Source organism: Nelumbo lutea, chromosome 3, assembly GCF_056320005.1.
Source record: "Nelumbo lutea isolate HS-2025 chromosome 3, American lotus-T2T, whole genome shotgun sequence".
In the NCBI taxonomy this organism is placed as follows: Eukaryota; Viridiplantae; Streptophyta; class Magnoliopsida; order Proteales; family Nelumbonaceae; genus Nelumbo; species Nelumbo lutea.
The window spans coordinates 70,769,962-70,784,055 of NC_142686.1; positions in this window are offsets into that span (position 1 = coordinate 70,769,962).

Consider the following 14,094-nt stretch of genomic DNA (forward strand, 5'->3'; position numbering starts at 1 on the left):
ATCGAAAACTTTTCTGTTTATGAAATTGTTCATGCTTTGAAATATTTGGCAATGAAATATCAAAATATCTTTTTTGATCATCAGAATATTAAGTTAGTTGGTTTACAGAAAGGACGTTTATATCGCCAGAGTGGATTATCTTGAATCGGCACCTATAGGTTTTCTTTGTCACTTTTATAAGTCTGAGTGGGTGGATTTAGCATATTTAGGGAGATATAAAGGGTATAAGATAAAATTGTGTTTTTTAGGGTGAAATGAGCTCGGTAGTTGTAGGTTGATGTGATTTATGTCAAACTATATCTCTATGTTTTTTTACGTTGTTTAAATGGGTTGTTTGGATTGGTCATTGTTTATTTGCATTGTTTGTATTTTAGTAGTTGAGATTTCAGTTTCTAATGGAGCGGAGTCGATTTCCCAACTTCTATAAATATGTTGGTTTTGTTTAACTTACATTTGGGAGATTATGCAGCCTGGGGTATATGTTATATTGGGTTTGTTTAATTGTGAATAGTGTGTCAGAGTTTTATTAAGCTCTATTCTTGTGGGTAAAATTGATTAAGACAAGCTTCTTTTTTGTTTTGTTTTAGAATGTTTAGACGTGAGTGTTTGGATTGATCAACGTTTATTTGTTTTATTTACCTACGACTTGGTGTATTTATATTTTAGAGAGGAAATGACTTGATTTCCAATTTTATTTGTGTATGGTTGGTTCGTTTCTTTCAGTTTTGATTTGATTGATTTTTTATTGGTTTGCCACGCGTTGGTTAGTTTGGATAATCTGTAATTGTTTCTACTTTGGTATGGATGTACTCAGTTTCATAAGAGTTGGAAGAATAGGTTTGATTAAACTTATGTATATTCGATCTCAAGCAGATGGTTTTCTCTATGTTGAGTTTGATTCATTTGCATCCGGGTTGGTTGGTTAGAAAGGGAATAATCTATAATTGTCCGCATTTTATTTCGTGTGGTTTGACTCTATTTTAGTTTTTGACTTGATAAATTTGGTCGGTTTGGATAGTATTGGATTGTTTGGACAGATTTCAGCATTGATTTTCTTTAAAAGCATCATTCTGGGATTCTTTCGATAGCTTTGGTTGGATTTTTTAAATAACGTGGATTATTTCTTCCTATACTTTTGCTTTATCAATTACGGAATGATCGTTTCGGCCGACATGAAATGGTTGTGTGGGTTCCAATTTGGGTTGGACAGATTGGCTTTTGTTAGAGCTCTGTTCTAACAGACTTTATAGGGTGGATTGTTGTAAGATGCTGAGAGTGATCGTTGTTCGTAGTTTGGTCCTAATAGTTTAATGTGTTATTCGTAAGGGTTTTTGAAAACTTTTCTGGCTATGAAATTATTCATGCTTTGAAATATTTGGTAATGAAATACCAAAACATCTTTTTTGATCCTCAGAATCTTAAGTTAGTTGGTTTAGCAGAAAGGACGTTTACATCGCCCGAGTAGACTATCTTGAATCGGCTCCTATAGGTTTTGTTTGTCAATTTTATAAGTCTCAGTGGGTGGATTTAGCATATTTAGGGAGATATAAAGGGTATAAGGTAAATTGGTGCCTTTAAGGGTGAAATGAGCTCAGAAGTTGTAGGTTGATGTTATTTATGTCATGTTATATCTCTATGTTTTTTTACGTTGTTAAAATGAGTTTGTTTGGATTGGTCATTTTTTATTTGCATTGTTTTGATTTTAATAGGTGAGGTGTTAGTTTCTAATGGAGCGGAGTTGATTTCCCCAATTTCTCTAAATATGTTGGTTTTGATTAACTTAGATTTGGGATCCTATGCAGCCTGTGGTATAAGTTATAATGGGTTTGTTTAAATAAGAATAGTGTGATTAGAGTTGTAATAAATTATATTCTTGTGGGTAAATTGATTAAGACAAGTTTCTTTTTTGTTTTGTTTTAGATTGCTTAGACGTGACTGTTTGGATTGATCAACGTTTAGTTCTTTAATTTACCTACGACTTGGTCTACTTAGATTTTACAGAGGAGTTGACCTGGTTTCCTATTTTTTTGGGGTATGCCTGGTTCGTTTCTGCCAGTTTTGATTTGTTTGATTTTTTATTGGTTTTCTACGGATTGGTTAGTTTTGGATAATCTGTAATTGTTTCTACTTAGGTATGGATAAACTCAGTTTCAAAGGAGTTGGAAAAATTGATTTGATTATGCTTAATTATATTCGATCTCTACCATATGGTTTGATCTATGTTGAGTTTGATTTATTTGCATCATGGATGGTTTGTTAGAAAGGGAATAATCTAAAATTGTTCGCTTCTTATTTCATGAGTGCTGACTATATTTTAGTTTTGGATTTGATAAATTAGGTCGGTTTGGATAGTATTGGATTGTTTGGAATGATTTCAGCAACGATTTTCTTTGAAAGTGTCATCTGGGATGTTGTCGATAGTTTTTGTTGGATTTTTTAATTAAAGATGATTATTTTTTCCTATGCTTTTGCTTTATAAGTTACGGAATGATCGTTTCTGCCGTCATAAAATGGTTGTGTGGGTTCCTATTTGGGTTGGCCAGATTGTCTTTTGTTAGAGCTCTGTTAGACTCTATTTGGTGGATTGTTGTAAGATGCTGAGAGTGATCGTTGTTCATAGTTTGGTCCTCATATTATAATGTGTTATTCGTAAGGGTTTTCTAAATTTTTCTGGCTATGAATTTGTTTTTGCTTTGAAATATTTGGCAATGAAATAGGAAAACACCTTTTTTGATCCTTAGAAGCTTAGGCTACTTAGTTTCGCATAAGGACATTTACATCGCCAAAGTTGATTAATTTGAATTGGCTCCTATAGGTTCTGTTTGGCACTTATATAAGTCTGAGTGAGTGGATTTAGCTTATTTAGGTAGATATAGAGGGTATAAGATAAAATGGTGCCTTTAGGGGTGAAATGACCTCGGTAGTTGTTGGTTGATGTGATTTATGTCAAGTTATATCTCTATGTTTTTTTATGTTGTTTAAATGGGTTTGTTTGGATTGATCATTGTTTATTTGCTTTGTTTTGATTTTAGTAGTTGAGGTTTGAATTTCTAATGGAGCGGAGTCGATTTCCCAACTTCTCTAAATATGTTGGTTTTGTTTAACTTACATTTGGGAGATTATGCAGCCTGGGGTATAAGTTATATTGGGTTTGTTTAATTGAGAATAGTGTGTTCGGAGTTGTAATAAGCTCTATTCTTCTGGGTTAAATTGATTAAGACAAGTTTTTCTTTTGTTTTGTTTTAGATTGTTTAGACGTAACTGTTTGGATTGATCAACGTTTATTTGTTTTATTTACCTACGACTTGGTGTACTTATATTTTAGAGAGGAGATGACTTGATTTCCTGTTTTATTTGGGTGTTGGTTCGTTTCTGTCAGTTTTGATTTGATTGATTTTTGATTGGTTTGCCACGCCTTGGTTAGTTTTGGATAATCTGTAATTGCTTCTACTTAGGTATGGATGTATTCAGTTTCATAGGAGTTGGAAGAATAGGTTTGATTAAACTTATGTATATTCGATCTCAAGTAGATGGTTTTCTCTATGTTGAGTTTTATTCATTTGCATCCGGGTTGGTTGGTTAGAAAGGGAATAATCTAAAATTGTCTGAATTTTATTTCGTGTGGTTTGACTCTATTTTAGTTTTTGACTTGATAAATTTGGTCGGTTTGGATAGTATTGGATTGTTTGGACTGATTTCAGCAATGATTTTCTTTAAAGGCATCATTCTGGGATTCTGTCGATAGCTTTGGTTGGATTTTTCAAATAAAGTGGATTTTTTCTTCCTATACTTTTTCTTTATCAATTACAGAATGATCGTTTCAGCCAATATGAAATGGTTGTGTGGGTTCCAATTTGGGTTGGACAGATTGGCTTTTGTTAGAGCTCTGTTCTAACAGACTTTATAGGGTGGATTGTCGTAAGATGCTAAGAGTGATCGTTGTTCATAGTTTTGTCCTAATAGTTTAATGTGTTATTCGTAAGGGTTTTCGAAAACTTTTCTGTCTATGAAATTGTTCATGCTTTGAAATATTTGGCAATGAAATATCAAAACATCTTTTTTGATCCTCAGAATCTTAAGTTAGTTGGTGTAGCAGAAAGGGCGTTTACATCGCCAGAGTGGATTATCTTGAATCAGCTCCTATAGGTTTTGTTTGTCACTTTTATAAGTCTGAGTGTGTGGATTTAGCATATTTGGGGAGATATAAAGATAAAATGGTGCCTTTAAGGGTGAAATGAGCTCGGCAGTTGGTTGATGTGATTTATGTCAAATTATATCTCTATGTTTTTTTACGTTGTTTAAATGGGTTTGTTTGGATTGATCATCGTTTATTTGCATATTTTTTATTTTAGTAGGTAAGGTTTCAGTTTTTGATGGAGCAGAGTTGATTTCTCCAACTTCTTTAAATATGTTGGTTTTGTTTAACTTAGATTTGGGAGATTATGTAGCCTGTGTTATAAGTTATAATGGGTTTGTTTAAATAAGAATAGTGTGGTTAGAGTTGTAATAAGCTCTATTCTTGTGGGTAAATTGATTAAGACAAGTTTCTTTTTTGTTTTGTTTTAGATTGTTTAGACGTGACTGTTTGGATTGATCAACTTTTATTTGTTTTATTTACCTATGATTTGGTCTACTTATATTTTAGAGAGGAGTTGACTTGATTTTCTACTTTATTTGGGTATGGTTAGTTCGTTTCTATCAGTTTAGATTTAATTGATTTTTTATTGGTTTCCCACGGTTAGGATAGTATTGGATTATTTGGACTGATTTCAGCAACGACTTGTTCTACTTAGATTGATTAAGACAAGTTTCTTTTTCGTTTTGTTTTAAATTGCTTAGACGGGACTGTTTGGATTGATCAACGTTTATTTGTTTTATTTACCTTCGACTTGGTCTACTTAGATCTTACAGAGGAGTTGACTTGATTTCCAATTTTATTTGGGTATGCCTGATTCGTTTCTGTCAGTTTTGATCTGATTGATTTTTGATTGGTTTGCCACGGCTTGGTTAGTTTTGGATAATCTGTAATTGCTTCTACTTAGGTATGGATAGACTCAGTTTCGTAGGAGTTGGAAGAATAGATTTGATTAAGCATAATTATATTCGATCTCTACCAGATGGTTTTTCTCTATATTGAGTTTGATTCATTTGCATCATGGTTGGTTAGTTACAAATGGAATAATCTAAAATTGTCTGCATCTTATTTCGTGAGGGTTGATTCTATTTTAGTTTTTGACTTTATAAATTAGGTCAGTTTGATATTATTGGATTGTTTGGAATGATTTTAGCAACGATTTTCTTTGAAGGCATCATTCTGGGATGATGAGTCGTTGGACCCGATCTACTTCCTTTATTAGTACCAAACTGACCACTTCGTCGCTCGCTGGGAGGTACAGTTCTAAAATGTCGCCCTCCTCCGACCAGGTTAAGATCGGCACACTAAAGAGGTAATTCTTGTGCTCGTCAAACGCGAGCTAACAGTCTTGGGTCCACTCGAACCCTTTGCTCTCGATTGCATTAAAGAACAGCAGACAACGGTCCACCGATTTGGACATGAAGCAGCTCAGGGCGGCTATGCGGCCATTCAACCTCTAAACCTCTTTCAACTTACGGGGTGGTCTCATGTCTAAGATGGCCTTAACCTTATCCGAGTTGGCTTCAATGCCGCGCCGGTTAACGATGTATCCCAGGAATTTACTTGAGGTCACGCCGAACACACACTTGTTCGGATTTAATCTCATGTTAAACTTATGCAAAATTTCAAAAGAAAATGCAAGTCTTGTATTAATTCATATGAGAATTGAGTTTTGACGACCATGTCGTCTACATAGCATTCTACTTTTCTGCCGATTAACGACACAAACAATTTATTTACAAGTCTCTAAAAGGTTGCCCATGCGTTTTTCAACCCGAAGGGCATAACCTTGTAACAGTAGAGGCCGAACATTGTGATGAAGGCAGTTTTTCTTTGTCTGCCGGGTCCATCTTGATCTGGTTATAGCCCAAATAGGCGTCCAAGAAACTGAGCAACTCATGCCCTGAGGTTGTGTCCACCAGACGGTCGATTCGGGGGAGTGGGAAGTAGTCTTTCGGGCAAGCCCGATTCAGGTCGATGTAATCGACCCACATGCGCCACTTGCCATTGGCCTTCTTTACCAGGACGGGGTTGGCTACCCAGCTCGAGTATTGGACTTCTCTTATGAAGTCTGCCGCGAGGAGCTTCTCGACTTCCTCGTCGACCGCTTTCCACCATTCCGGGGCTAGGTTGCGTTTCTTCTATCTAACGGGCCTAACCACGGGATCAGTGTTCAGCTTGTGAGTTATGAGTCCAGGGTCTATACCGGGCATTTCTGCCGCGGACCATGCAAAAATATCTAAATTTTGAAGTAAAAAACTTACCAGTTCAATCGTAGGGGCTCCTGGACGAAAGCGCTGATCTGAAGCATTCGAGCTGGGTCTGTTGTTGAGGTCGGGATCGCAACTGTTTCTTCCATGGGCGCGGCTCACTCTTCACCTTGCTCCGTGGGTCGTTCCAATTCGAGGTCATCAGCCACCATGGTTTTTCCCTTTAGTGCGGAAACGTAGCACTTGCGGGACTCGAGTTGGTCGCCCTACGCTACTCCCACACCGAAATCTGTTGGGAATTTCATAGCCAAGTGGTAAGTGGAGACCATCACCCATAGGACATGGGTGATCGGTCAACCTATTATGGCATTGTAGGGAGAGGGGGTCGCTACCACCAGGAAGTTGTGTTCGAATCTGACCACACAAGGCCACGTGCCGATCTCTACAGGTACTATTATCTTCCCAAGGGGGCGGACTTCCTCTCCATTGAAAGAGAGAGAGAGAGAGAGAGAGAGAGAGAGAAAGGGAAAGAGAGAGAGAGAGAGACAAAGAGATTGATAGAGAGACGAAGTGGGCCATTGAGCTCAGCGAGTACGATGGGTGATGACGGAGGTTGAGACAAAGAGATTGAGATTGAGAGAGAGAAAGAGAGAGAGAGAGAGAGAGAGAGAGAGAGAGACCATTTGGATAGTTAAGATCGGCTAGGAGAGAGAGTTCGATGGGTGACGACGGTCAGCGACAATAAGCGAAAGTTAGAAGGACTGACGACTGAAACTCTTCTTTATCTATTCTCTATCACTTGAGAAGGCACGGAGCTAGGGTTTTGAGTCTTCTACGGCGACGGCGGGCAACAGTGACGGCGGTCAGTGAATTGGTGACGAAGAGTCGAAGACGAAGGCAAGGATGAAGCTAGGGTTCACGGGTTTAGTTATTCTAGATGCAGAGTTGAGAGTTCTCGACTTCTCTCTTCTCTCTGTCGTGGGCTTTAGTTTAGTGTTTTACACTTTTACTATTTTTTAAGTTTTAATAATTAATATTTTAAAAACAAATAATATTATATAAATATATAAATTTATAATATATTATATATATTATATATGGATTATATATAAATATTAATCAGAGACGGGTTGGGGTGGGGATTGCATTCCCCATCCCTGTCCCCGATATTCAGGGTAGCCTCATCCCAACCCCGACTCGAACCCTGCCAAGGTAACCCCATCCCCGACCCCATTGGGTCAGGGAGCCTGGGTACCCATCCGGGATGGGAAAATTGCCACCCCTATCCTAAGGTTTTAAAAATGACATATTCCTAAACGGTGGATAATCTGTTTGTATTTGATGTGGCAACCAAATCTTATTTCTTTGATTTTGGTTGGGTTTCTTTGCAAAAATCTAATTGCCAAAACTTGTCTGTTGCTTTTCAAACACCTCATTAATTATGAACACTAGCCCGCTCTTCTTGACTTCATGTAGTACCATAACTTTGATTTAGCACAGACCTCATTGGTCGTCCATAGCTTCATACTGTAGATCTTAGAATGCTCATCTATGTTATAGGGAAGAGCCCTCTCCACCACCTGATATTGGTGAAACCTAAAAGTCACAATTTTTGCGAGAGAAGAAGAAATATTAAAACCCTAGAAGCTTCTTTTTCTCTCCCTAGTAGTTTAGTGAGTCTTGTTGAGATGACTCTCAAGTTTCAATGGCAACTTAGAGATTGTAACGGCGACCATCAACTCTTTTGATCTCTTATCTCTTTGCACCAACAATGTCTAAGTGCTATTTGAACCAACAACCACCACTACGCGATTATGCAATACTCCATATCTCTTGTAACCACGACCTTAGGCTTGTAGCGGCAACTTCCACCCACCTGAGCGGCAGCTGAATCGGGGTAGGCTCTCTTGGATCTTGCAAATTCCATTGAAACCAAATATGTATTAGTGAGGTTTCTGTTTTGTGTCTCAGTGGATAGCGCAATCCCTTGCCCGTGGAAGTTATGCCGCATGAAATCTCTTGGGATTTCACTCAAGCAAGCCTAGAGTTAGGGTTTTTCTACATAAATATCTTTTAAATTCTGAGTCTAGAAATTTGAAAGTAGAGAGTGGATGTACGGTATGGACTGTTAAAGAAGTCAGAAGGAGATCTCCGAGAAACGATTCTGATTGTGTGAGAGTGCAGAAGAGTGGGGCGAGACTTCTTCTACAAAGAAACTGAAGAGCTTTGAGATGAAGAAGGGTGTCGCTCTTAAGCCTGGGGTACATTATAAATCCTTACTCTATCTTTTTCTCTTTCCTACTAAACCCTAGTTTCTACTTTCTATTTCGCCCTCTTTTGGTGTTATTCATTTTCTTGGGTACTAGTAATCTAAATCTGTTGTTTGAATGTGGTAGATATCGTTGTGGGAATGTGCAATTTGTTAGGAATCACATCATGGATCTCTGTGAGTAAAATATCTTGAGCTTCAGTGTTCTTCTTCGATCTCTTTTTGTGATTTGTTTTGTGATTATTTTTTTGGTTTTGCTTGATCAGGCAGCGAGCGCCAGGTGAAACAAGCAGGCGCATTGACAGAGTGTACCCTTGCTTGAGGTATGTATGAATATGTCAATGTCTATTTCTTTGATTTCTATAACCATAGATCGTAAGGAAAAAACCACAAAAACAAAATAACAAACAAAATATTCACACAAGGCGGCATTCAGTGAGTTTTTTTTTTCTTTTTCTTTTATTGGCAACACAAAATAAATCTTTCATAAATTTAATCCAGAATGTATCATCTTAAAGAAAATATTTGGATGGTGGTCAATAGTTCTGTTTGAACTCTCTAAAAAAATGATCCATGGATGGAATGGTCTAAAGACATTGGATCATGCAAGCTTTTGTTGTAAGCCCTCTTATGTAGGAGCCATCAAATTATGGGTACTGATATTTTAGTATTTTCTATATGGTAAATATTCAAGGTCCCAGTCAACAACTTTGGGTCCCTTGTCTCCATATACGAGCCAATCTGTTCATCCTAATCTTCTTTAATGGAAAACAAGGATGATGTGCCTAAAGGAGATAAGCTTCTTGTAGGCTCCTGTTATTGCAAGGTGCCTCTCCACCTGCCAAGTATCTCTCTCACCAATTAGGCTTCCATGCATTGCCTCATTGGATTTATTGGCTTTTGTGGAAGTTGTTACCATGGGGTTCTTATATGTGGTGCATAATTCATTTAGGGAAGGTTTCCCCTAAGTCAATTATATGGTTAATGTAATCCTTTCCCCCTTTTGGTGTCTGATCATAAACTACTATGTAGCAAGCTAAGTGGATTAAACTAGATTTTCAAGGATCAGAGATTCAGTGTGCTTGGGTTGGTGGGGTTGTCTTCCTAGGGAATTAAGCATTGGTCTTAGGATTGTTAACTTTTCAATTGCTTGACCCTCATCAACCTGGCTCTTTTAGAATAAATGGATGAAAAAGAAAACAAAATTGGTGCTACTTATGAGTTATGGCTTAGAATATTACTGGTTGATATTATCTTCCCCCAAGAACTCCATTTCTATTTTCATAGATGCTTAAGAGAGGGATCATATTCAGATCCAAAAATAGGAGAACGAGAGATAGTTGATTCCTAACTCCTAAGTTTTATTCAAAACTAATTTGTAAGCTTTTATTAATGGCTTAGTTGCTTACCCATGCATAAAGACACGAATATGACTAACAACAACAAAGAAACTTGTACTTCTTTCTATATATGGATAGAACCCACAACTCCTGTTATGTGGTAGTAAAAGAAGCTTGCCTTGGAGTTTTAAAGAACACGAGGATCAAAGGCTGATTTTTTCTAATACTAAACAAACCACAATCAATGGAATTCCTAAAGTTGTTTTTTGAAGATAAATAAAAGGGAAAATTCCCGATTAGTACCCTGTACTTTGAGCCTAGTGCCACTTTGGTCCCTGAACTTTAAAATGCGACAATTTAGTACTCAATTCTAGTTCTTGACATATCCCTGTTTCACTGATGATCGCCGGATGAAGTTATTAGTTCTTTCTCTTTGGGTCTTCTTCAAGATCTGGTTTCTTCATCACAGTCTTTTTGCGGCACTGAACAACAGGTTTAGACAGATCTAGTTCTTAAGAGAGTCTTGTTTCACAATCTCGCTGGGTAAGGTTATTGGCTCGATAATGCTCGCTCTTTTTAAGATCTGGTTCCACTGATCTATTTTCTTTCTAATTTCTTATACAACGAAAAATGCATTGATCTGTTCCATTGGTTCTGGTTTTTTGTGGTTTCCGTTTTTTGTCTTTGAATGGAGATTCGAACGACTTCACTTTTGATTTTAGTTAGGTTACCCTCGTTTTTTTTTTGGGTTTGGAGAACTTGCTTAATTTGATTTCAACTTGCTTACTCTCTGCCTCAAAAGAAAATCTCTAGTTCTTTTGATTGGCTAATCGGAAGGACTATTTACCTTTGCTTTCTTCTTTTTTCTTCCTTCTATTCCGAAGTCTATGCTTCTGTTATGGCTTAATTTCATATAAGTATAGTTATAGATGTATTATGCTTATCAGTGGCATCGGGTTTAGTGTTCACAGTAACTATTTAGAAGACCTTCCAGTGTACCTTTTTTGTTCAATTCAGGTTTCACAGAACTCTGTCAAGATAATTTCATTATGTCTCATATTGTGATCTTTCTTTCTCGTTTTATCTATTGCTTGAATTTCTGGGTTAAGCAGTGTTTCAGAGGATTCTATTAAGAATTATTTTAATTGTGTTATTTATATTTGATTCCCGCAATTTTTCCTTCTGGAATTATGGTGGACTAATCCAAAATAGTTAACACGAGATACCCTTTCCCGTGGGAATAAAATAGGTGGATCTTTCAATTCCAGCAGTCTCTCCACCTCTTCAGCTCTTCCAACTCCCAGTTGTTTGCATTCCTTCTGAATTTGGTAGCCCCAACTACATTATTTCCAATCTGTTCATAACAGTCCTTGATGAAACAATGCTCCTTGGCAGGCTTTACGAAGAATAACTTTTGATCATTGGCCAATCTCTTTGTCCAAGGACGATTTAAGGGGAAGGGGTCCATTTCCTTTCCAGTTTGAGAATATGTGGCTTCATCACCCAGGATTCAAAGAAAAAGTTAGGGAGTGCTGGACAAAGAATAACCCAAGGGTTAACTGGGAGGGTATGAAGTTCCATCTGAACATAAAACAGTTGATCAGGAGAGAGGGACCTTAAGGAAGGCATTGGAAGACATCAAGTTCTTCCATGCTCTAGCAAATGATAGGAGGAAAAACTTCATTTCTAAGTTAGAGATTAAAGGTGAAACAACTAAACAACTAAAGCACTAGGTCTAGATGGGTTTATGATGGTTTTTTTCAATTCTTTAGTAGGGCGAGGGGGGGGGGGGTAATTAATCTAGGATTGAACTCAACATTCATTACATTGATTCCGAAAAAAGTTGGGGTAAGTCATCCTAAGGAGTTTAGATCCATCAACTTGGTTAGTAGCTTGTATAAATTCATCATTAAGGTGTTATCTCAAAGACCTAAATCTGTGTTCCCTTTTATTAACTCCCTAAATCAAGGAGCTTTGTTATGGATAAGCAGATCGTTGATCAAATTCTAATTGCCATTGAGAGTGCGGAGGAGGTGAAAAGAAATGAAAAAAAATGGCTTGGTTTGTAAACTTGATTTGGAGAAAGCTTATGATTTGGTGGGTTGGGACTTTCTAGTGGAGGTAATGAGAAATTATGGGTTTAGTGATAAGTGGTGTAAGTGAAGGGATGGGAGATCCATCATATTGACGCCCAAATCTTGCGGATTAAAGGGGCGAATTTCAAAAATTTTTTTCTCCCTTTCAACTGGGAATCGCATTCCCTATTTAGAAAATCATATTTTCAATGATCAATCTTGAACCTTAAACTGAACCAGATCTGAACCAAAAGGAGTAGGAGAAGAATATACCTCATACAGAGAAATAGTATCTCCCAACGAAGGTGTTCACGCCCAAGGAAGGATCCAAAGACTGCTCCCACTGAAGATGGCGCAATGTAGGATGGAGCAGAATCAATAGTGTTCTTCTCCAAGAACTCATTCCTTCGTAAGAAACAGTAGGATGGCACGTGATCACAACTTCCTATCAATTCTTTCACAAAGAACTGGATGTCTGGCGGCTGCAAGAAAGATCTTTGCAGGGATTGCAGAAATCTTTCTTCTGTGATCTCAACTCTAAAGAGAATGTGAATATGTGTCTACTAAAGGCTGTCGCCCCCTCCTTTTGTAATCTTAAAAGATCAGCTCCTAATCCAATTAGGAGTTGCTGATCCAAATCATATTTGGATTAGACATCTTTTTAGGGGATAAGGATAAACCCTTATCTTATCTGCAGATTAGATCAACCTTCTCCTAATCTCATTAGGAGGTTTCTAGATCTGAATCACATTTAGATCTGGACTATCTGAGTGGATAGGGTTGAGACCCTATTTGTTGATCCATCTCAGAATTTGCCCATATTTAACTTATTAAATTAGTCCAGTTCAAAATGGGCTTTAGGCCCATTAAACTTATGTGCTCACTTAGTCTTCCTATCTGTTGCCCAGTTGGGCTTCCTTGTATGGCGTGGGACCCAAGCATTGATCTTACACATCAGCCACATGGGTTCGACCCAGTCTTTGTTACAAGGCCTGACTGAATACACTATTATGGACAGTGCACCCCCTGAAACCCATCAAATGGGCTCTATGGGTCCAACACTTACCCTAAGTGGTCCTTGGGCCAAGCTACCTTATAACACCTAGGGACTGTGGGCAGATGCAAGATTAGCCCATCAGGTATTATCCTCAATGGCCTTACACTCAACCTGTCAGCCCTTAATGATCATACACTGCCTAACAAGAGAGGACCTCTCCCTCGGCTACAAGGAATAGTGTTGCACTCTCTGCTTATATGGATCATGGGAATTAAAACCTTTTGTAAACATTTTAGAAACCATAACATATATACTTTTATATCTCATATAAAATATATTTTGCAAAACAAATCTCAACGATTGAAATCGGTTGCCGGCAGTCTTGGTTTCAATCAGTGAGAGTGTATCCCCGATCATTACCTTTGTCCGACAAAGGGGTTGATCCTGTCACTATGATCACCCACTCAGATGAATTCTCAGACTGTCCGAACATACCCAGGTTTTGACCTCCGCTAAGGATCTCACTGATTGGTACATCAAAGACAGCCCAATCCGACACGTAGTGCAGTATCATAATCGAGTCTAGGGTCGAGTGTAACTTTCCAGTTTTGCCCATTAATCTCCAAGGTCTAGGGCAATACTAGAAATCTGGTCCAGTTCAAAGATTTAATTAATCTTACACTATGTGTGCCTAGGGTCTCACCTTGGCAGCTGAGACAGGCCACCCCAACTGACTTGGTGGCACCACAGTGTCAGCCTTATCAGGATAAGTCTCCCCAGACTGACCCACTGGCTGTGAACATTCTAAACTAACACAAGTCTCATGAAGTGTCAAGTTTAAGGGTATTACACAGAAACATACCAAGGGAACATAAATCAAACATGCACTTTTATTCATTTACAATAAACTCATAAAGTACATCATTCTAATTGAAACTAAGGGCATACAAAATTGTCTAACAGCTCCCACTTGCACTTAGGTCCAATTAGGTACAACTCGGAGTCTCATGCTTTTCACGTGTTTCTCAAACACTTTCTGTGATAATGGTTTTGTCAATGGGTTTGCTA